Here is a 23,501-nt window from a genome sequence, read left to right on the forward strand (position 1 = left end):
TGAGCGATCCAGCACCACAAGGTATGCACCCACTGTCCACCTGGTGAGGGTGACCAGGGGAGTGAGCTGCAAGTGTAGGACCCACGAAATTTAACAAAAATCCCCTACCCATGGACAAGGAGAGCAGGACTGATTCCATTTTGTGCTACACCTGCCACCTCCCCTATGACCCCCACATGACCTGCTTATTGCTTAAGGCGCTGCCCCACCCTAAAGGAGCTGCTGGGCACACCCTAATCGGAAATCCTCTCATAACAATGTAACCCTGCTTTGTACCCACCAAAACTGCGCGCCAATTCTGACCACAGTAATAGGCCAGCTCAAATGGATACAATAGGGTAAGGTGTAATTAAATCGGCCACCTGCGTTTGGATCTACATGACTGTGCAACTTTCTGTGTATCCCATGGGCCACTGGCCCTATAAAGCTGCTATGCCTCTTAGTCTCGGGGTCCAAGTCCCTGCTCCGCTGTGTCAGGTGCACTTGGACCCAAGCCCGAGCTTGTAAATAAAACCTCGTGTGATTGCATTGGTGTCGGCTCCTCAGTGGTTTCTCGGTTTCGCAATCTTGGCACAACACAAGAGCCTGCTGTCCTGACATCCCTTCCAGGACCACGCTGACCACCCCGCAGGCCCTCTGTGCCCCAGGCACACAGGCACGGGAATGCGGGGAGGGGAGGAATTGCCCCGGAACCTGGCTAGCCCCAGCCCCCTTGACAGAGGGAGCACAGACCTCCCAGGTAGTTTTTTTTTCACAGACCCTGGTGACTTGAGGCTCCCTGGATGTCACTCTGTCCCAGCCCCTCCTGGCCCACGGGGCACAGGCTGAGTCCCAGAAAAGTCTGTGGGGTCCTGACCTGGGGTCTGGCCACCCCTGGAGGGCACGTTGGGATGTCAGCTGTGTGTGCCTGGCGGCGCACCTACAGGGGGTGGTTGGGGCCTGGGTGATGCCCCGTCCTCCTATCTGGGGGTCTCCCCACCCCCCTGGCACAGATTTCTGGGAGACACAGAAACGGGCTGGCTGTGCATTTTCGCACCACACCACTTTATTGATTTTCCACAGAAAACGGGTCAGAGCCTTCCCCTGGGGACGGAGACCTTTCTGTTCTTTAGGGGAGGGCAAGAATCATACAGGGTGGAGGGGTGGGTGCTGCAGTCCCCCACCTGGGACCATTTGTGGACTCCGGGTGGGGGCGTGTGTCCTGAGGTTTCAGCCTGAGAGACGGTTCTGAGGACAGCAGAGATGACCTGGACCTGCAGCTCATGGGCTCCTGTGCTTGGTCGCCACAGGGCAGCTGGACCCCGGCCTCGGGCCCCCTGGGGCCGCAGCACCTGGAGGAGCCTGCCTCCTGGTGTGGGTGCAGGTGTGGCCCAACGGCCTACCCCTGCTCTCCCCACCCTGTGGTGTCCCGGGATCCCCAGGGCTGCCCTAGGTCAGTGACCTGGATCTGTGGGGTACGCCCAGGGACCAGAATCCAGGCCTGCCCAGGGCTGTGGGGGGCTGGATCCCATTAGCCTTTGTGTTGGGCCTGCAGGGGGGTTCAAATCACCCCAGCACCCACAGAGCCTGGGGCCAGGACAACCCAGGTCCCTCTGGGTTAGGGGCTGGTGTCCTGTGCAGGGTGTGCCGCCCTCCAGGAGCGACACTGGGAGGAGGCAGGGCACAGTGCATCCTCTGCTCCACCACCTGCACCCACACTGTGCGGGGCTCCCTGCCTCCCCTCCTCCCTGCAACCCCTGGCTACTCAATGGGACACCCGTGCTTCTGATGGGAGCAGGGTATCCATAGAACCCCAGGGAGGCTGAGCATGTCCCACAGGGGGCAGCTGCACTGGGTCCTTGCTGGGAGCGGATGGTGTGGGGGCAGGGGTATGATGGTGGTGGAGTGTGGGAGATGGTGTAGGGGGGATGGTGTTGGGGTATAGTGTGGGTTGGGATTGTGTGGGGCTGTGTGGATGTGAGGGGGATGATGTAGGGGGGACGCTATGGGGGATGATGATGTAGTGGGATGGTGTGGGTGTGGGGAATGAGGGGGATGGCGTGTCGCGCCAGTGGACACAAGATATCCCCTTTCTCTAAGTTGCCCACAGAAACGTCTGCAGATAAAGGTGACCCCAGTCTGGGGTTTGCTGTGGCACCTGCCCCTGGGGCCCCGTGTGGTCAGTGCAGGGCCCGGGCTGGACCGGGGACATTATCTGGGGGTCATCATACTATGTATGTTTACAAATTGCAAATTGTCTCAAATAAAATGCATAGAATTTAGAAATATATAAAGCATTGAATGTGGGTGTCACCCTGACCCATCCGACCCCCATCAGATCGATGTGTGTCCTGCTCCAGCCACGGCAATGCTGCCTGGCACCCAGGTCCCCTTACTGCCCTCACCCCAGCCCCCTGCTTCCCAGCGTGCCATCACTCACCCCATTTGGGGTTCAGCTGTCATGGCAACCCCTGGAGGCCCTAACCTAGTGGCCTCCTCTTCCCCGAGGCCCCGGGGGTGGGGGCACAGGGGTCATCGCCAGTACCCAACCATGTAGCCTTGTGTTGTTGGCTGCTGTTGCTCCCCCTGGCCTCAGAAGCCCTGTGTTCCCTACTGAGAAGCCCTGGGGCCCCGAACCACCTTAATTTTCTCGGCCTCCATGAGTCCGGTCCCATCCTATCTAGCTCCTTCCCCCTTCCTTGGAGCTCTTAAGGGAGCAATTGCAATGACTTCAGCATAGCAGCATGTGTTGGGGGACAGGCCCAGGTTTGGGGATCAGGAAGACGTGGAGCGCTGGCATCCCAGCTGTGCAGCGGGATTCCATCCTGCAGACTCTTACTCCCTAAGGCTATCTTGACAACTGACTTTGTACATACAAAAGCTCTCCTTTGTCTTTAAAAGATGAAGAGCCAGTCAAAGCGTTTTTCTCTGCCCATCTGATTGCTCAGATTCCAATCTGAGATGTATTTCCTGTTAATAAGGTTAATTTACTATCCATAGTACCATGGTTAAAATATTCTGACACAAGCAATCCAGAGGGATGAGGGTTTCTCATCTCTTTCTTCACAGCTCAGTCACTCATCAGGAAATACATCTTTATGGACTTGGAAAGAACTGAGAGACATCATTACCAATTACCAATGGTCCTATTATTATGTGAAGGATTCTTCCCGAGATTCTTCCCCTGTTTCAACTGATACTGAAACACTGTGAACTATTTGGAAGACAAATGTCAGAGAAATAAATGTTATGTACTGATTATTTTATTTTATTTTTTTATTTTTGTATTTTTTTAAAGATTTTATTTTTTTATTTTTTATTTATTTATGATAGTCATACAGAGAGAGAGAGAGAGGCAGAGACACAGGCAGAGGGAGAAGCAGGTCCATGCACCGCGAGCCCCATGTGGGGTTGATCCTCGGTCTCTAGGATCACGCCCTGGGCCAAAGGCAGGCGCTGAACCACTGTTCATACCTGTGAACCACCCAGGTATGCCTGCATTGCTGATTTGAAATGCACTTGCAGTATGGTGTCTATTAAAATAGAAGTTTTTTGTCTGATTTTTGCTATTTATTATCCTTTCCTGCTTTTCAGGTGGAGGAGGCATTATACATGTTCATAACTGTTTTTCTTTCTTTCTGATATAAAATTCTTACTTTGTTCCCATCGAAGGAACTCTTTAAGAATAAGGCGTAAGTTAATTAAACTATTCTAAAAATGGCTTCACCCTTGGAGCCTGATTCTTTTAAGTCAATTTTCAAAATAAATCTTATTGATTAGAAAAGAATCAAAGATTTATAGGGAAATTGAGAAGATACTACAGAGAATTCTCATGCACTTGCACTCAATTTCTCCAATTATTGATATATTAGTACGGTACAAATATTAGCTAATGAATCAATATTAAAATATTCGCATTAACCAAAGACCATTCTTTATTCAGATTTCCTTAGTTTTGCTAAGTAACCATCCCTCATATCACATATTTGTCCTCATGTTGTCTTAGGCTCCTCTGGATTGTGACAGTCTTTCAGCCTTTCCTTGTTGTTGAACTGGAACACTTTGAGAAGTAGAGTATTTTGTAAAATTTCCCTCAGTTGGGACATGTCTCTCATTTGTCTCATGATTGATCTGTTTTTGTGGAGTATATACAGCAATATACTGCCATTTTTATTATATAAAGAATAGATACTATCAACATGACTTATCAGTCTTGGTACCGATCTGATCATCCTGCTGAGGTAGTGTTTGTCAGCTTTCCCTATCGTAAAGTGATTCTTTATTATTATTATTATTATTATTATTATTATATTATTATTATATTATATTATTATATATTATTATATATTATAATATTAATAATTATATATTATTATTATTTTAACTTTTTCATAATATATTTTGTAGAAGGAAGTTACTATCTGTATTCCACACATAAGAGTGGGAAGCTATGCTCATCCACTTGAGGGTGGAATGTCTTCACAAATTGTTTGAAATTCTTCTACATGGGAGATTTCTCTTCCTTCTGGGTTTGTTTGGTTGTTTCTTTTTCAAAGATGATATTTATTTCTTTGAATGAGAGAGGAGCGAAAAAGAATGAGCGAGAGGGGCAGAGGGAGAGGGAGAAGCTGTTTTCCTGCTGAACAGGGAGCCTGCCTTGGGTCCTGGAATATGATCTGAGCCTAAGGCAGAAGCTTAACTGACTGAGCCACCCAGGTGCCACTCTTTCTTTCTTTCTTTCTTTTTTTAATAATAAATTAATTTTTTTGGTGTTCAATTTGCCAACATATGGAATAACACCCAGTGTTAATACCATCTAGTGCCCCCCTCAGTGCCCGTCACACATTCACCCCCACCCCCACCCTCCTCCACTTCCATCACCCCAAGTTCATTTCCCAGAGTCAGGAGTCTTTTTGTTCTGTCTCCCTTTCTGATATTTCCCATACATTCCTTCTCCCTTCCCTGATATTCCCTTTCACTATTATCTACATTCCCCAAATGAATGAGAACATACAGTGTTTGTCCTTCTCTGATTGACTTACTTCACTCAGCATAATACCTTCCAGTTCCATCCACGTTGAAGCTAATGGTGGGTATTTGTCATTTCTAATGGCTGAGCAAGGCCCACCTTTTCTCTCTCTTCATCTTCTGAGTCTCCTATGATATGAATGTTTCTGTTTTAATAAGTGGCTGAGTTCCCTATGTCTGCCTCTGTAGTCCGAAATCTTTCTTGTTTTTAAGGCTTTCACTTGGAACTGCATCTCAGTTATAGTATTTTTAATGTTCGCCTGACTAGATTTTAGTTCTTTTATTTCAACAGTAAGGGATTCTCTAGTTTTCTTCTGTGCTCTTTTTCCAGCCCAGCTGCTATCTTTATAATCATTGTTTTAAACTGTAGTTAGACATCATATATGCGTATTGATGAACTTCCTGGCTGTGAGTACTACCTCATGTTATTGTATGGAGGTGAATTTCTCCATCTCTTTATGTTTTCCAGAAAAGAAAGAAGGAAAAAAAAGAAAAAAAAATAAAACAATAACAACTACCCTCCCCAAAGAAACAGCAGATTATTTTGGCCTGCTTGTTAAAAGATTCTAAATCCCAAAATAAGAAACACAATTAAAGTACCATGAAAGTAAACATAAGAAATATATATGGTATACATACATAAAAATTAAAATAAGGCAATTAATACAAAAGAATCAAAGAAAAATGAAAATAAAGCACAGTACAGAGGAAGCTAGACCCTACTTTCCTGGCAGAGCTGAAACTCTGCAGTCTCTGTCGTCCGACAACATGGTGGCAGCGAGTGGTCTGTGCGGGGTCAGAGGTGGGCCTTGGCGCTCATTGTCAGGTGCACATCTGCCTGGGAGATGCACCTGCGGGGTCAGAGGCAGGGTGGGCGTTAGCGCCTCTGGCCTCCAGCAAGCGGCGCTGTGCTGCTCCCTAAGCCTGTTGCTGATGGGCGGGATTCGGGTGGGGACGCTGGGTCCTCTGGCTCTGGGGCTGAGCATCCCTCCCCCCATTCTGCAGGGTCCTCCAATGAAGAGACCCCAGGCCCCCGGATCTCCGCCGCATCACTCAGAAACCTGCGTTCACTCTGCCTGCGTCCAAGCTTCTTTTGGTTTTGTTTTTTTATCTCAGACTGTTGTGCCCAAGATTGGGAATCTGAGAAACCACGGAGAAGCCACACCAATGCAAACACATGAGGGTGATTTACAAGCTCACGCTTGTGTCCAAGTACACCGGACACAGAGGAGCAGGGACTTGGACCCCAAGGTGGGTTTTAGCTTCGTTTTAAGGGCTGGTCTCAGGGACCTCCAGAGGGGCTGGAGCAATTCCTCAAGTTTTGTTTACATTTTGATATGGGGCCTTCAAAGGCATTGAGCTCTGTTCTTATCCCAATAGGGGATTCCTGCCCTTGGCCTGGGCTCAGTTCTTATGCTCATGTGGGGCTTTCTAGGATATTAACCTGTAAACTTTTGTTTTTTTTCTGTAAGTGAAGGAATGTAAATTTCAGGTCTTCTTCACAGGGGCCTGGGATGGCTGGACATGTGCTAAGGCTGAACTTAAAGTGGAATGCCTTAATTGTCTTAGCCTCCACGCATCCTATCCCATCCTATCTAGCTCCGTCCCCCTTCCCCCGATCTCCTAAGAGAGCAATTGCAAATGACCTCTGGTGGCAGCCTGTGTTGGGGGACAGGCCCAGGGATTTGGGATCAGGAAGACCTGGAGCGTGGGCATCCGGGCTGTGCAGCGGGATTCCATGCTGCAGACTCTTATTCCCTAAGGCTATCTTGACAACTGACTTTGTATATAGAAAAGCTCTCCTTTGTCTTTAAAAGATGAAGAGGGAGTCAAAGCGTTTTTTCTCTGCCCATCTGATTGCTGTGATTCCAATCTGAAACTTATTTCCTATTAATAAGGATAATTTACTCTCCATAGTACTATGGGTAAAACATTTTGACACAAGTAATCAGAGGACTGAGGGTTTCTCATCTCTTTCTTCACAGCTCAGTCACTCTTCAGGAAATGCATCCTTATGGATTTGGAGAGAACTGAGAGACATTATCACCAATGGTCCTATTATTATGTGAAGGATTCTTCCCTGAGATTCTTCCCCTGTTTCAACTGACCCTGAAGCACTGTGAACTCTTTGGAAGAGAAATGTCAAGGAAATAAATGTTATACATTGCTAATTTTAAATGCACTTGCAATATGGTGTAATAGAAGTAATTTTATCTAATTTTTGCTATTTATTATCCTTTCCTGCTTTTCAGGTTGAGGAGACATTATACATGTTCATAATTGTTTTTCTTTCCTTCTGATATATAATTCTTTCTTTGTTCCCATCGAAAGCACTCTTTAAGAATAAGGCAAAAGTTAATTAAACTATTCTTAAAATGTCTTCACACTTGTAGCCTGATTCATTTAAGACAATTTTCAAAAGAAATCTTATTTACTAGAAAAAATACAAAGATTTATAGGGAAATTGAGAAGATAGTACAGAGAATTCTCATGCACTTGCACTCAATTTCTCCAATTATTGATATCATATACAATGTGTACAGTACACATTAGCTAATGAATCAATATTAAAATATTCGCATTAACCAAAGACCATTCTTTATTCAGATTTCCTTAGTTTTTGCTAAGTAACCATCCCTCATATCACATTCCATTTGTTCATGTTTTCTTAGGCTCTTCTGGATTGTAAGAGTCTTTCAACCTTTCCTTGTTGTTGAACTGGAATACTGTGAGAAGTAGGGTATTTTGTAAAATTTCCCTCAGTTGGGACATGTCTGTCGCTTATCTCATGAGTGGACTGTTTTTGTGGATTATATACAGAGATATGCTTCCATTTTTATTATATCATATAAAAGATAGATACTATCAACATGATTTATCAGTCTTAGTACAGATCTGATCATCTTGCTGAGGTTGAGTTTGTCAGCTTTCTCCATAGTAAAGTGATTCTTTATTATTATTATTATCATCATTATTATTATATTATTTTTTTAACTTTTTCATAGTATTTATTGTAGAACGAAGTTACTATGTGTATTCCACACATAAGAGTGGGAAGCTATGCTCATCAAGTTGAGGGTGGAATGTCTTCACAAATTGTTTGAAATTCTTCTACATTGGAGATTTCTCTTCCTTCTGGGTTTGTTTGGTTGTTTCTTTTTCAAAGATGATATTTATTTTTTGAGAGAGAGAGGAGTGAAAAAGAATGAGTGAGAGGGGCAGAGGGAGTGGCAGAAGCTGGTTCCTTGCTGAACAGGGACCTGGAACATGATCTGAGCCTAAGGCAGAAACTTAACTGACTGAGCCAATGAGGTGCCACTCTTTCTTTCTTTCTTTCTTTCTTTCTTTCTTTGATAATAAATTAATTTTTTTGGTGTTCAATTTGCCAACATATGGAATAACACCCAGTGCTCATCCCATCTAGTGCCCCCCTCAGTGCCCATCACCCATTCACCCCCACTCCCCACTCTCCTCCACTTCCATCACCCCTAGTTCGTTTCCGAGAGTGTTTATGTTCTGTCTCCCTTTCTGATATTTCCCACACCTTTCTTCTCCCTTCCCTTATATACCCGTTCACTATTATTTATATTCCCCAAATGAATGAGAACATATAATGTTTGTCCTTCTCCAATTGACTTACTTCATTCAGCATAATACCTTCCAGTTCCATACACGTTGAAGCAAATAGTGGGTATTTGTCATTTCTAATGGCTATGCAAGGCCCACCTTTTCTCTCTTCATGTTCTGAGTCTACTATGATATGAATGTTTTTGTTTGAATAAGTGGCTGAGTTCCCTAAGTCTGCCTCTGTGGTCCATAACCTTTTTTGTTTTCAAGACTGCCACTTGGGACTGCATCTCGGTTATAGCATTTTTAACGTTGCCCTGACTAGATTTTAGTTCTTTTATTTCTACAGTAAGGGATTTTCTAGTTTTCTTCTGTGCTCTTTTTCCAGCCCAGCTGCTATCTTTATAATCATTGTTTTAAACTGTAGTTAGACATCATATATGCGTATTGATGCACTTCCTGGCTCTGAGTACTACTTCATGTTACTTTATGGAGGTGAATTTCTCCATCTCTTTATGTTTTCCAGAAAAGGAAGAAAAAGAAAAACCAAGAAAAACAATAATAACTGCTCTCCCAGGGGAAAAAAACACCAGACTATTTTGGCCTGCTTGTTAAAAGATTCTAAATCCCAAAATAAGAAACACAATTAAAGTACCATGAAAGTAAACATAAGAAATATATGAGGTACATACATAACAATTAAAATAAGGCAGTTAATACAAAAGAATCAAAGAAAATAAATGAAAATAAAGCATGAAGTACAAAGGAAGCTAGACCCTACTTTCCTGGCAGAGCTGAAGCTCTGCAGCCTCAGTGGTCCGACAACTTGGTGGCAGCAAGTGGTCTGTGCAGGGTCTGGTGATGGGACTTGGCGCTGATTGTCAGGTGAACATCTGCCTGGGAGATGCACCTGAGGCGTCAGAGGCGGGGTGGGCATCAGCGCCTCTGGCCTCCAGTGGGTGGCGCTGTGCTGCTCCCTGAGACTGGGTGCTGATGGGTGGGATGCGGGTGGGGACATTGGGTCCTCTGGCTCTGGGGCTGAGCATCCCGCCCCCCAGTCTGCAGGGGCCTCCACAGAATAGACCCCAGGCCCCCGGGGCTCCACCGCTTCTCTCAGAACCCTCTGTTCACTCTGCCTGTGTCCAAGCTTCTTTTGGTTTTTTTTATCTCAGACTGTTGTACCCAAGATTGTGAATCCGAGAAACCACCGAGATGCCGACACCGATGCAAACACACAAGGGTTTATTTACAAGCTCGAGCTTGTGTCCAAGTATACCCGACACAGCGGAGCAGGGACTTGGACCCCGAGGTGGGATTTAGCTTCGATTTAAAGGCTGGTCTTCGGGACCTCCAGAGGTCGATTCGATTCGATTATTTTCGTTTCGATTCTATTATTTTCGTTTTGATTTGAGTATTTTCGTTTCAATTATTTCCGATTCGATTCGATTCTTTTTGATTCTATCCTTTTCATTTCGATTCGTTTTGATTCAATTCGATGTTTTTCGATTCGATTCGATTCCATTCCATTTTTTTATTCGATTCGATTCATTCGATTTGATTCGATTTTTTCGTTTCGATTCGATTATTCTCATTTCGATAGATTATTTTCATTTTGATTTCGATTATTTTCGATTCAATTTGATTTTTTTCGTTTCCATTTGATTAGTTTTGATTCGATTCAATATTTTTCCTTTCGATTCGATTATTTTCGTATCGATTCGTTTATTTTTTATTCGATTCGATTTTTTCAATTCGATTCGATTCAATTCGATTTGATTTTTTTCGAATCGATTTGTTTGGATTCGATTATTTTCAATTCGATTTGAATATTTTCGATTCAATTCGATTATTTTCATTTTGCTTCGATTATTTTCGATTCGATTCGATTCGATTATTCTCAATTCGATTCGAATATTTTCGTTTCGATAATTTTCAATTCTATTCGATTATTTTCGTATCAATTCGATTATTTCGTTTTGATTGGATTATTTTCGATTCGATTCGATTGCTCTCGTTTGGATTAGCTTACTTTCATTTCCATTTGATTATTGTTGTTTCGATTCAATTATTTTTCTTTCGATTCGATTATTTTCATTTCGATTCGATTATTTTAGTTTCTATTCGATTATTTTCTATTCGATTCATTTATTTTCGATGATTCGATTATTTTCGATTCGATTGGTTTATTTTCGTTTCCATTCGACTATTTTCATTTCGATTGGATTATTTTCGATTTGATTCGATTTTTTTCATTTTGATTCGATCCTATTCGATTCGTTTCGTTCCTATTCGTTTCGATTTGATTTTTTCGTTTCGATTCGTTTATTTTCGTTTCGATTCAATTATTTTCGTTTCGATTCGATTATTTTCGTTTCGATTCGTCTATTTTATTTTCTTTTTTTTTTTTATTTATGATAGTCATAGAGAGAGAGAGAGAGGCAGAGACACAGGCGGAGGGAGAAGCAGGCTCCATGCACCGGGAGCCCGATGTGGGATTCGATCCCGGGTCTCCAGGATCGCGCCCTGGGCCAAAGGCAGGCACCAAACCGCTGCGCCACCCAGGGATCCCCTTGTCGTCTATTTTCGTTTCAATTCGATTTTTTTCATTTCGATTCGAATTTTTCGTTTCGATTCGATCCTTTTCATTTTGATTCGATTCTTTTCATTTCGATTTAATTCTTTTTGTTTTGATTCTACTATTTTCATTTTGTTTCGATTATTTTCATTTGGATTCGATTATTTTCATTTGGATTCGATTTTTTCAATTCGATTTGAAGCTATTATATTCGTTTCGATTTTTTCCTTTAGATTCGATTATTTTCGTATCGATTCGATCCTATTTGTTTTGATTTGATCCTTTTCGTTTCGATTCGATTTTTCTCGTTTTGATTCGATTATTTTCATTTCGATTCGATTTTTTTCGTTTCGATTAGTTTATTTTCATGTCGATTCCATTTTTTTCTTTCTATTCGATTATTTTCATTTCGATTCCATTTTCGTCGTTTTGACTCGATTTTTTTCGTTTTGATTCGATTTTTATCATTTTGATTCGATTATTTTCGTTTCGATTTGATTTTTTTTGTTTCAATTTGATTTTCTTGATTTGATGCGATTCTATGCGATTTTTTTGATTCAATTCGATTCCATTCGATCTTTTAGATTCAATTCGATTCGATTCGAATTTTTCGATTCGTTTTGATTCGATTCGATTCAAATTTTTCGATACGATTCGATTTGATTCGTTTCGAATTTTTCGATTCGATGTGGGATTCGATCCCGGGTCTCCAGGATCGCGCCCTGGGCCAAAGGCAGGCGGCAAACCGCTGCGCCACCCAGGGATCCCGATTCGATTCGATTCTATTCGAAATTTTCAATTCGATTCAATTTGATTCGATTCGAATTTTTCTATTTGATTCAATTCGAATTTTTCGATTTGATTCGATTTGATTCGATACAAATTTTTCTATTCGATTCAATTATTTTCGTTTCAATTCGATTTTTTTTATTTTGATTCGTTTATTTTCGTTTCGATTCGATTTTTTTCGTATCGATTCGATTTTTTTCGTTTTGGTTCGTTTATTTTCGTTTCGTTTCGATTTTTTCGATGCGATTCGATTCATTCGATTCGAATTTTTCTATTCGATTCAATTGGAATTTTTCGATTCGATTATATTCGAATCGATTCAAAATTTTCGATTCAATTCGAATTTTTCAGTTCGAATAGATTTGACTCAATACGAATTTTTCGATTCAATTCGACTCGATTTGAATTTTTCGATTCGATTCGATTCTATTCGAATTTTTCGCTTCGATTCGATTCGATTCGAATTTCGAATCGATTCGATTTTTTTCGTTTCATTTCGTTTTTTTTGTTTCGATATGATTTTTTCAATGTTATTCGATTCGATTCGAATTTTTCGATTTGACTCGATTCGAATTTTTCGATTCGATTCGAATTTTTTGGTTCGATTCGATTCGATTCGAATTTTTCCATTCGATTCGATTCGAATTTTTCAGTTCAATTCGATTCGATTCAATTCGAATTTTTCGGTTCGATTCTATTCGATTCTATTCGAATTTTTCGATTCGATTCGATTTGAAACGAATTTTTCGATTCGATTCGATACGAATCGATTTGAACTTTTCTATTCGATTCGATTCGATTTTTTTCATTTCGATTCAACATTTCTCGTTTCAATTCGTTTATTTTTCTTTGGTTCGATTTTTTTCGTTTCGATTCGTTTATTTTCGTTTGGATTCGATTTTTTTCGTTGACATTCGTTTATTTTCGTTTGGATTCGATTTTTTTCGTTTCAATTCGTTTCTTTTCATTTCAATTTGATTTTTTTCGTTTCGATTCATATATTTTCGTTTCAATTTGATTTTTTCGATGTTATTCGATTCGATTCAACTCGATTCGAATTTTTCGATTTGATTCGATTCGATTCGATTTTTCGATTCGATTCGATTCGATTCGAATTTTTAGATTCGATTCGATTCGAATTTTTCGGTTCAATTCAATTCGATTCGATTAGAATTTTTCGATTCGATTCAATTCGAGTTTTTCGATTCGATTTGATTCGAATTTTTCGTTTCGATTCGATTCGAATTTTTCGATTCGATTCAATTCGAATTTTTCGATTCGATTCGAATTTTTCGGAACGATTCGATTCGATTCAATTCGAATTTTTCGACTCGATTTTTTTCCTTTCGTTTTGATATTTTTCGTTTCGATTCGTTTATTTTCGTTTCCTTTCCATTTTTTTCGTTTCAATTAGATATTTTCCTTTCGATTTTTTTCGTTTCTTTTCGATTTTTTTCATTTCGATTCGTTTATTTTCGTTTTGATTAGATATTTTCGTTTCGATTCGATTTTTTTCGTTTCGATTCGATTTTTTTCGTTTCCATTAATTTATTTTCGTTTGGATTCGATTTTTTTCGTTTCGATTCGTTTTTCGTTTCGATTCGATTCTTTTCGTTTCGAATCGTTTTTTTTCGTTTCGATTTGATTTTTTCGATGTTATTCGATTCGAACCGAAAAATTCTAATCGAATCGAATCGAAAAATTCGAATCGAGTCGAATCAAAAAATTCGAATCGAAGCGAACCAAAAAATTCAAATCGAATTGAATCGACCGAAAAATTCGAATCGAATCGAATCGAACCGAAAAATTCGACTCGAAACGAATCCAAAAATTCAAATCGAATCGAATAACATCAAAAAAATCAAATCGAAACAAAAAAAATCGAATCCAAACTAAAATAAACGAATGGAAACGAAAAAAATCGAATCGAAATGAAAATAAACGAATCGAAATGAAAAAAATCGAATCCAAATGAAAATGAACAAATTGAAACGAAAAATATTGAATCAAAATGAAAAAATCGAATCGAATCGAACAGAAAAATTCGAATCGACTCGTATCGAATCAAACCGAAAAATTCGAATCGAATCGAATCAAACCGAAAAATTGGAATCGAAAATTTCGAATCGAATTGAATGGAATCGAAAAATTCGAATCGTATCGAAACACATCGAAAAAATCAAATCGAAACGAAAATAAACAAAACGAAACGAAAAAAATCGAATCGAAATGAAAGAAATCGAATCGAAACGAAAATAAACGAATTGAAACGAAAAATATTAAATCGAAACGAAAAAAATCGAATCGAATCGAATACAAAAATTCAAATCGATTCGTATCGAATCGAATCGAAAAATTCGTACCGAATCGAATCGAAAAACTCGAATCGAATCGAATCGAAAAATTCGAATCGAATCGAATCGAAAAATTCGAATCGAATCGAATCACATCGAAAAATTCGAATGGAATCGAATCGAAAAATTCGAATCGAATCAAATCACATCGAAAAAATCGAAGAGAAACGAAAATAAACGAATTGAAACAAAAAAAATAATCAAAACGAAAAAAATCGAATCGAAACGAAAAAATCGAATCGAAACGAAAAAAATCGAATGGAAACGGAAATAAACGAATCGAAACCAAAAAAATCGAATCGAAACGAAAATAAACGAATTGAAACAAAAAAATCGAATCGAATCAAAACTAAACGAATCGAAAGGAAAAAAATCGAATTGATAGGAAAAAAATTGAATCGAAATGAAAATAAATGAATCGAAATGAAAATAAAGGAATCGAAACGAGAAAAATCGAGTCGAATCGAAAATAAACGAATCGAAACGAAAAATCGAAACGAAAATAAACGAATCGTACCGAAAAATTCGAATCGAATCGAATCGAATCGAAAAATTCGAATCGAATCGAATCGAATCGAAAAATTCGAATCGAATCGAATCACATCGAAAAAATCGAATAGAAACGAAAATAAACAAATAGAAACGAAAAAAAACGAATCAAAACGAAAAAAATCGAATTGAAAAGAAAAAATCGAATCGAAACAAAAAAATCGAATCGAAACGAAAAAAATCGAATCGAAATGAAAATAAATGAATCGAAACGAAAATAAACGAATCGAAACGAAAATAAATGAATCGAAACGAAAAAAATCGAATCGAATCGAAAAAAAAGAATCGAAACGCAAAAACTCGAATCGAATCGAAAAAAAAAGAATCGAAACGAAAAATATCGAATCGAAACGAAAATAAACGAATCGAAACGAAAAATATCACATCGACACGAAAAAAATCGAATTGAAAAATTCGAATCGAATCGAAAAATTCGAATCGAATCGACCCGAAAAATTCGAATCGAATCTAATCGAATCAAACCGAAAAATTCGAATCGAATCGAAGCGAAAAATTCAAATCGAATCGATTCGAATCAGATCGAAGAATTCGAATTGAATCGAATCAAATCGAAAAATTCGAATCGAATTGATCGAATCGAACCGAAACATTCGAATCGAATCGAAAAATTCGAATTGAATTAAATCGAAAAAATTGAACCGAAACAAAAATATCGAATCGAAATGAAAATAAACAAATCAAAACGAAAAAAAATCAAGTCGAAACGAAAAAAATTGAAACAAAACGAAAAAAAACGAATCGAAACAATAAACTAATCGAAACGAAAAAAATCGAAACGAAAATATCTAATCAAAATGAAAAAATCGAATCGAAATGAAAATAAACGAATCGAAACGAAAAATAGTGAATCGAAACGAAAAAAATCCAATCGAATCGAATAGAAAAGTTCGAATCAATTCGTATCGAATCGAATCGAAAAATTTGTATCGAATCGAATCGAAAAATTCGAATCGAATCGAATCGAATCAAAAAATTCAAATCGAGTCGAATGGAATCAAAAAATTCGAATCGAATCGAAAAATTCGAATCGAATCGAATCGAAAAATTAGAATCAAATCGAATCTAATCGAATCGAAAAATTGGAATCGAATCGAATCAAATCGAACCGAAAAATTCAAATTGAATAGAACCACATCGAAAAAATCAAATCGAAACGAAAATAAACGAATCAAAACGAAAAAAATCGAATCGAAAAGAAAAAAATCGAATCGAAACGAAAATAAATGAATCGAAACGAAAAAAATCGAATCCAAACGAAAATAAGCGAATCGAAATGAAAAAAATCGAATCGATACGAAAATAAACGAATCGAAACGAAAAATATTGAATCGAAACGAAAAGAATCGAATTGAAACGAAAGTAATCAAATCGAATCAAAAATACTCGACTGAATGTAAAATAATCGAATCAAATGGTAAATAATCGAAATGAATCGAATTCAATCAAATATTATTGATTCGAATTGCAGGCCTTACACTTCCACATGCATTTCTCACAACCTCTCTCTGCACCTGACATGAGGATGTTAGCAGCTCTACCCACAGGGAGGCCTGAGGCTAGAGGGTCCACTTTGAGCTCAGTTCTCAAAAGGAAGCATGCCCCGAATGCAGCTTTCCACTAGCTGCGTTCTTATGGCCCTGAGAACGTAGCAGCACTGGAAGTCAGGACGTTGCGTGAATACCGCTCTACTGCACCGAGTGACAGCACCATTGAGGCCTGCAGCTTGCCCCTTGCGTCCCATGAGCTTCTGACAAACATGTCTAGTGAGGATGTTCGTAACTCCATGTGCAGGCAGTGTGGAACTGGGAAGGACCGCGAGTCAGCTCATCTCACAGAAGGAAGTTCCCCTGAGAGAGAGCTTGCAACTAGGTACTCAGGGTTGGAAGTTAGTATGTACCACCCATCTGAGGCAGGAAGTCGTCAGAAGTCACTGGATTGAGCTAAGAGACACTTGCCTCTCACAAAGCTTGAATCCCGTGTCCAACGAAATCCCTTGGCTGCAAAGGGTACAGGCGGTCAGCATGTGGGAGGTGGAAGCCATAAGCTCAACCCAAAGGAGTGTGCATGCCTTGGAGGCAGCTGTCCGCTAGGCGCGAAATTGACAAGCCAGTCACTTGGTTCTCTCTCTGCTCCTGTCCCGCTTAGAATGAAATGCTGTGCAAGCGAACCGTACAGGCAGTCAGGATGTGGGAGCGATAGGCCATAAGCTCAACTCTCGGAAGTGTGTGTGCTTTGCAGGCACATGTCTGCTACACACTTTGATGGGAGCTAGGACCTAGCTACACTCTCATTGAACAAGGACGTTTGCAATGTCTGTATTGAGATCAGATACACTAAAGGAGAATCCTATCACTTCAACATGCCCTTCACACAACCTCTTCCGGCACCTAACATAAGGATGCTGGGACCTATGTCTACGGGGAGTCATGATGCGGGAGCGTCCTGCCCTGACCTCAGCTCTCAGCTCGCACAAGGAAGCATGCCTGGAAGCCAGCAATCCACTAGCTGCGTTCTTAGGGAACTGAGAACGTAGTAGTACTCTCAGCCAGGAGGTACGCAGAATACAACTCCACTGCACCTGGAGATACCATCCAGGTCTGCTTATTCCACTTGCGTCTCACAAGCCTCTGACAAACGCCTCTGGTGCAGATGTTGGAAACTCTTTCTGCAGGCAGTGTGCAACTGTGAGCGACTGAGGGTGAGCTCCAATCTCCGAAGTAAGTTGCTTTTGGTCAAGGCATTGAGCTAGCTTCTCTCGTATGGCACTTAAGATGTAGCACCTGGTTCACACAGGGAATACTAGGAAATCATTGGATTAAGCTTGGATGCACTAGTCTTGTGCGACGACACTCCGCTTACCTCTCACAACACGTCAGGCACGCATCGTGGCTCGGCCTGTTATGAGCGCAGTGCACCAGCAGGCAGGATGTGGGAGGGACAGTCCATAAGCTCAACTCTCGGAAGTGTGTATGCTTTGCAGGCTGATGTCTCGCATACACTTTGATGGCAGCTAAGACGTAGCTACACTCTCATTGAACAAGGACGTTTGCAATGTCTGTATTGAGATCAGATACACTTGAGGAGAATCCTGTCACTACCACAAGCTTTTCACACAACCTCTTCCGGCACCTAACATAAGGATGCTGGGACCTACGTCTACGGGCAGTCAGGATGCGGAAGCGTCCTTCCCCGAACTCAGCTCGCAGAAGGAAGCAAGCCTTCAAGCCAGCTTTCAACTAGCTGCATTTCTTGGGCACTGAGAACGTAACAGTGTTCTAAGCCAGGAGGTACGCAGAATATAAATCCACTGCACCTGGAGACACCATCCAGGTCTGCTTATTCCACTTGCGTCTCACAAGCGTCTGACAAACACCTCTGGTGCAGATGTTGGAAACTCTTTCTGCAGGCAGTATGCAACTGTGAGGGACTGAGGGTGAGCTCAACTCTCCGAAGTATGTTGCTTTTGGACAAGGCGTTCAGCTAGCTTCTCTCGTATGGCACTTAGGATGTAGCACCTGGCTGAAATCGGAAATAAGAGGAAATCGCTGGATTGAGCTTGGATGCACTAGTCTTGTGGGCCGGGACTTTCCACTTACCTCTCCCAACACTTCAGGCACGCATCGGGGCTAGGCTTGTTAGGAGCGTGGTGTACCTGCAGGCAGGATGTGGGAGGGACAGTCCATAAGCTCAACTCTCGGAAGTGTGTGTGCTTTGCAGGCACATGTCTGCTAGACACTTTGATGTGAGCTAGGACCTCGCTACACACTCCCTGAACAAGGACGTTTGCGATGTCTGTATTGAGATCAGAAACACTTGAGGAGAATCCTGTCACTACCACAAGCTTTTCACACAACCTCTTCCGGCACCTAACATAAGGATGCTGGGAACTACGTCAACGGGCAGTCAGGATCCGGGAGGGTCATGCCCTGAACTCAGCTCGCACAAGGAAGCACGCCTTCATGCCAGATTTCACTAGCTGCGTTCCTCGGGCACAGAGAACGTAACAGTGTTGTAAGCCAGGAAGGACGCAGAATACAACTCCACTGCACCTGGAGACACCATCCAGGTCTGCTTATTCCACTTGCGACTCACAAGCGTCTGACAAACGGCTCTGGTGCAGATGTTGGAAACTCCTTCTGCAGGCAGTGTGCAACTGTGAGGGACTGAGGGTGAGCTCAACTCTCCGAAGTGAGTTGCTTTTGGACAAGGCGATCAGCTAGCTTCTCTCGTATGGCACTTAGGATGTAGCACCTGGCTCAAATAGGAAATAAGAGGAAATCGCTGGATTGAGCTTGGATGCACTAGTCTTGTGGGCCGGGCCTTTCCGCTTACCTCTCCCAACACTTCAGGCACGCATCGGGGCTAGGCTTGTTAGGAGCGCGGTGTAGCTGCAGGCAGGATGTGGGAGGGACAGTCTATAAGCTCAACTCTCGGAATTGTGTGTGCTTTGCAGGCACATGTCTGCTAGACACTTTGATGGGAGCTAGGACCTAGCTACAGTCGCATTGAACAAGGACGTTTGTAATGTCTGTATTGAGATCAGATACACTTGAGAGGGAACTTGTCACTACCACAAGCTTTTCACACAACCTCTTCCGGCACCTAACATAAGGAAGCTGGGACCTACGTCTACGAGCAGTCGGAATGCGGGAGGGTCCTACCCCGAACTCAGCTCGCAGAAGGAAGCAGCCGTCAAGCTAGCTTTCAACTAGCTGCGTTCCTCGCGCACTGAGAACGTAACAGTGTTCTACGCCAGGAGGTACGCAGAATTCAACTCCACTGCAGCTGGAAACACCCTCCAGGTCTGCTTATTCCACTTGCGTCTCACAAGCCTCTGACAAACGGCCGTGGTGCAGATGTTGGAAACTCTTTCTGCAGGCAGTATGCAACGATGAGGGACAAGGGTGAGCTCAACTCTCCGAAGTAAGTTGCTTTTGGACAAGGCGTTCAGCTAGCTTCTCTCGTATGGCACTTAAGATGTAGCATCTGGTTCACACAGGGAATACTAGGAAATCGCTGGATTGAGCTTTGATGCTCTAGTCTTGTGGGCCGGGACTTTCCACTTACCTCTCACAGCACTTCAGGCACGCATCGGGGCTAGGCCTGTTAGGAGCACGGTGTACCTGCAGGCAGGATGTGGGAGGGACAGTCTATAAGCTCAACTCTCGGAAGTGTGTGTGCTTGGCAGGCACATGTCTGCTAGACACTTTGATGGGAGCGAGGACCTAGCTACACTCTAATTGAACAAGGACGTTTGCAATGTCTGTATTTAGATCAGATACACTTGAGGAGAATCCTGTCACTACCACAAGCTTTTCACACAACCTCTTCCGGCACCTAACATAAGGATGCTGGGACCTACGTCTACAGGCAGTCAGGATGCGGAAGCGTCCTTCCCAGAACTCAGCTCTCAGAAGGAAGCAAGCCTTCAAGCCAGCTTTCAACTAGCTGCATTCCTCGGGCACTGAGAACGTAACAGTGTTCTAAGCCAGGAGGTACGCAGAATATAAATCCACTGCACCTGGAGACACCATCCAGGTCTGCTTATTCCACTTGCGTCTCACAAGCGTCTGACAAACACCTCTGGTGCAGATGTTGGAAACTCTTTCTGCAGGCAGTATGCAACTGTGAGGGACTGAGGGTGAGCTCAACTCTCCGAAGTATGTTGCTTTTGGACAAGGCGTTCAGCTAGCTTCTCTCGTATGACACTTAGGATGTAGCATCTGGTTCACACAGGGAATACTAGGAAATCGCTGGATTGAGCTTTGATGCTCTAGTCTTGTGGGCCGGGACTTTCCACTTACCTCTCACAGCACTTCAGACACGCATCGGGGCTAGGCCTGTTAGGAGCGCCGTGTAGCTGCAGGCAGGATGTGGGAGGGACAGTCCATAAGCTCAACTCTCGGAAGGGTGTATGCTTTGCAGGCAGATGTCTCTCATACACTTTGATGGGAGCTACGACCTAGCTACACTCTCATTGAACAAGTACGTTTGCAATGTCTGTATTGAGGTCAGATACACTTGAGAATCCTGTCACTTCCACATGCTCTTCACACAACCTCTTCCGGTGCCTAACCTAAGAGCGCTGGGACCTATGCCTACGGACAGTCAGGATGCGGGAGGGTCCTGCCCTGACCTCAGCTCGCACAAGGAAGCATGCCTGCAGGCCAGCTTTCAACTAGCTGCGTTCTTAGAGCACTGAGAACGTAGCAGTACTCTCAGCAAGGAGGTACCCAGAATACCACTCCACTGCAGCTGGAGACACCCTCCAGGTCTGCTTATTCCACTTGCGTCTCACAAGCCTCTGACAAACGGCTGTGGTGCAGATGTAGGAAACTATTTCTGCAGGCGGTGTGCAACTGTGAGGGACTGAGGGTGAGCTCAACTCTCCGAAGTAAGTTGCTTTTGGACAAGGCGTTCAGCTAGCTTCTCTCGTATGGCACTTAGGATGTAGCACCTGGCTCAAATCGGAAATAAGAGGAAATCGCTGGATTGAGCTTGGATGCACTCGACTTGTGGGCCGGGACTTTCCACTTACCTCTCCCAACACTTCAGGCACGCATCGGGGCTAGGCTTGTTAGGAGCGCGGTGTAGCTGCAGGCAGGATGTGGGAGGGACAGTCTATAAGCTCAACTCTCGGAAGTGTGTGTGCTTGGCAGGCACATGTCTGCTAGACACTTTGATGGGAGCGAGGACCTAGCTACACTCGCATTGAACAAGGACGTTTGCAATGTCTGTATTGAGATCAGAAACACTTGAGGAGAATCCTGTCACTACCACAAGCTTTTCACACAACCTCTTCCGGCACCTAACGTAAGGATGCTGGGACCTACGTCAACGGGCAGTCAGGATGCGGGAGGGTCCTGCCCTGAAATCAGCTCGCAAAAGGAAGCACGCCTTCATGCCAGCTTTCACTAGCTGCGTTCCTCGGGCACAGAGAACGTAACAGAGTTCTAAGCCAGGAGGTACGCAGAATACAACTCCACTGCACCTGGAGACACCATCCAGGTCTGCTTATTCCACTTGCGACTCACAAGCGTCTGACAAACGGCTCTGGTGCAGATGTTGGAAACTCCTTCTGCAGGCAGTGTGCAACTGTTAGGGACTGAGGGTGAGCTCAACTCTCCGGAGAAAGTTGCTTTTGGACAAGGCGATCAGCTCGCTTCTCTCGTATGGCACTTAGGATGTAGCACCTGGCTCAAATCGGAAATAAGAGGAAATCGCTGGATTGAGCTTTGATGCTCTAGTCTTGTGGGCCGGGACTTTCCACTTACCTCTCACAGCACTTCAGACACGCATCGGGGCTAGGCCTGTTAGGAGCGCCGTGTAGCTGCAGGCAGGATGTGGGAGGGACAGTCCATAAGCTCAACTCTCGGAAGGGTGTATGCTTTGCAGGCAGATGTCTCTCATACACTTTGATGGGAGCTACGACCTAGCTACACTCTCATTGAACAAGTACGTTTGCAATGTCTGTATTGAGGTCAGATACACTTGAGAATCCTGTCACTTCCACATGCTCTTCACACAACCTCTTCCGGTGCCTAACCTAAGAGCGCTGGGACCTATGCCTACGGACAGTCAGGATGCGGGAGGGTCCTGCCCTGACCTCAGCTCGCACAAGGAAGCATGCCTGCAGGCCAGCTTTCAACTAGCTGCGTTCTTAGAGCACTGAGAACGTAGCAGTACTCTCAGCAAGGAGGTACCCAGAATACCACTCCACTGCAGCTGGAGACACCCTCCAGGTCTGCTTATTCCACTTGCGTCTCACAAGCCTCTGACAAACGGCTGTGGTGCAGATGTAGGAAACTATTTCTGCAGGCGGTGTGCAACTGTGAGGGACTGAGGGTGAGCTCAACTCTCCGAAGTAAGTTGCTTTTGGACAAGGCGTTCATCTAGCTTCTCTCGTATGGCACTTAGGATGTAGCACCTGGCTCAAATCGGAAATAAGAGGAAATCGCTGGATTGAGCTTGGATGCACTCGACTTGTGGGCCGGGCCTTTCCACTTACCTCTCCCAACACTTCAGGCACGCATCGGGGCTAGGCTTGTTAGGAGCGCGGTGTAGCTGCAGGCAGGATGTGGGAGGGACAGTCCATAAGCTCAACTCTCGGAAGTGTGTGTGCTTGGCAGGCACATGTCTGCTAGACACTTTGATGGGAGCTAGGACCTAGCTACACTCGCATTGAACAAGGACGTTTGCAATGTCTGTATTGAGATCAGAAACACTTGAGGAGAATCCTGTCACTACCACAAGCTTTTCACACAACCTCTTCTGGCACCTAATGTAAGGATCCTGGGACCTACGTCAACGGGCAGTCAGGATGCGGGAGGGTCCTGCCCTGAAATCAGCTCGCAAAAGGAAGCACGCCTTCATGCCAGCTTTCACTAGCTGCGTTCCTCGGGCACAGAGAACGTAACAGTGTTCTAAGCCAGGAGGTACGCAGAATACAACTCCACTGCACCTGGAGACACCATCCAGGTCTGCTTATTCCACTTGCGACTCACAAGCGTCTGACAAACGGCTCTGGTGCAGATGTTGGAAACTCCTTCTGCAGGCAGTGTGCAACTGTGAGGGACTGAGGGTGAGCTCAACTCTCCGAAGTAAGTTGCTTTTGGACAAGGCGATCAGCTAGCTTCTCT

Source organism: Vulpes vulpes, chromosome 15 (assembly GCF_048418805.1).
Source record: "Vulpes vulpes isolate BD-2025 chromosome 15, VulVul3, whole genome shotgun sequence".
In the NCBI taxonomy this organism is placed as follows: domain Eukaryota; kingdom Metazoa; phylum Chordata; class Mammalia; order Carnivora; family Canidae; genus Vulpes; species Vulpes vulpes.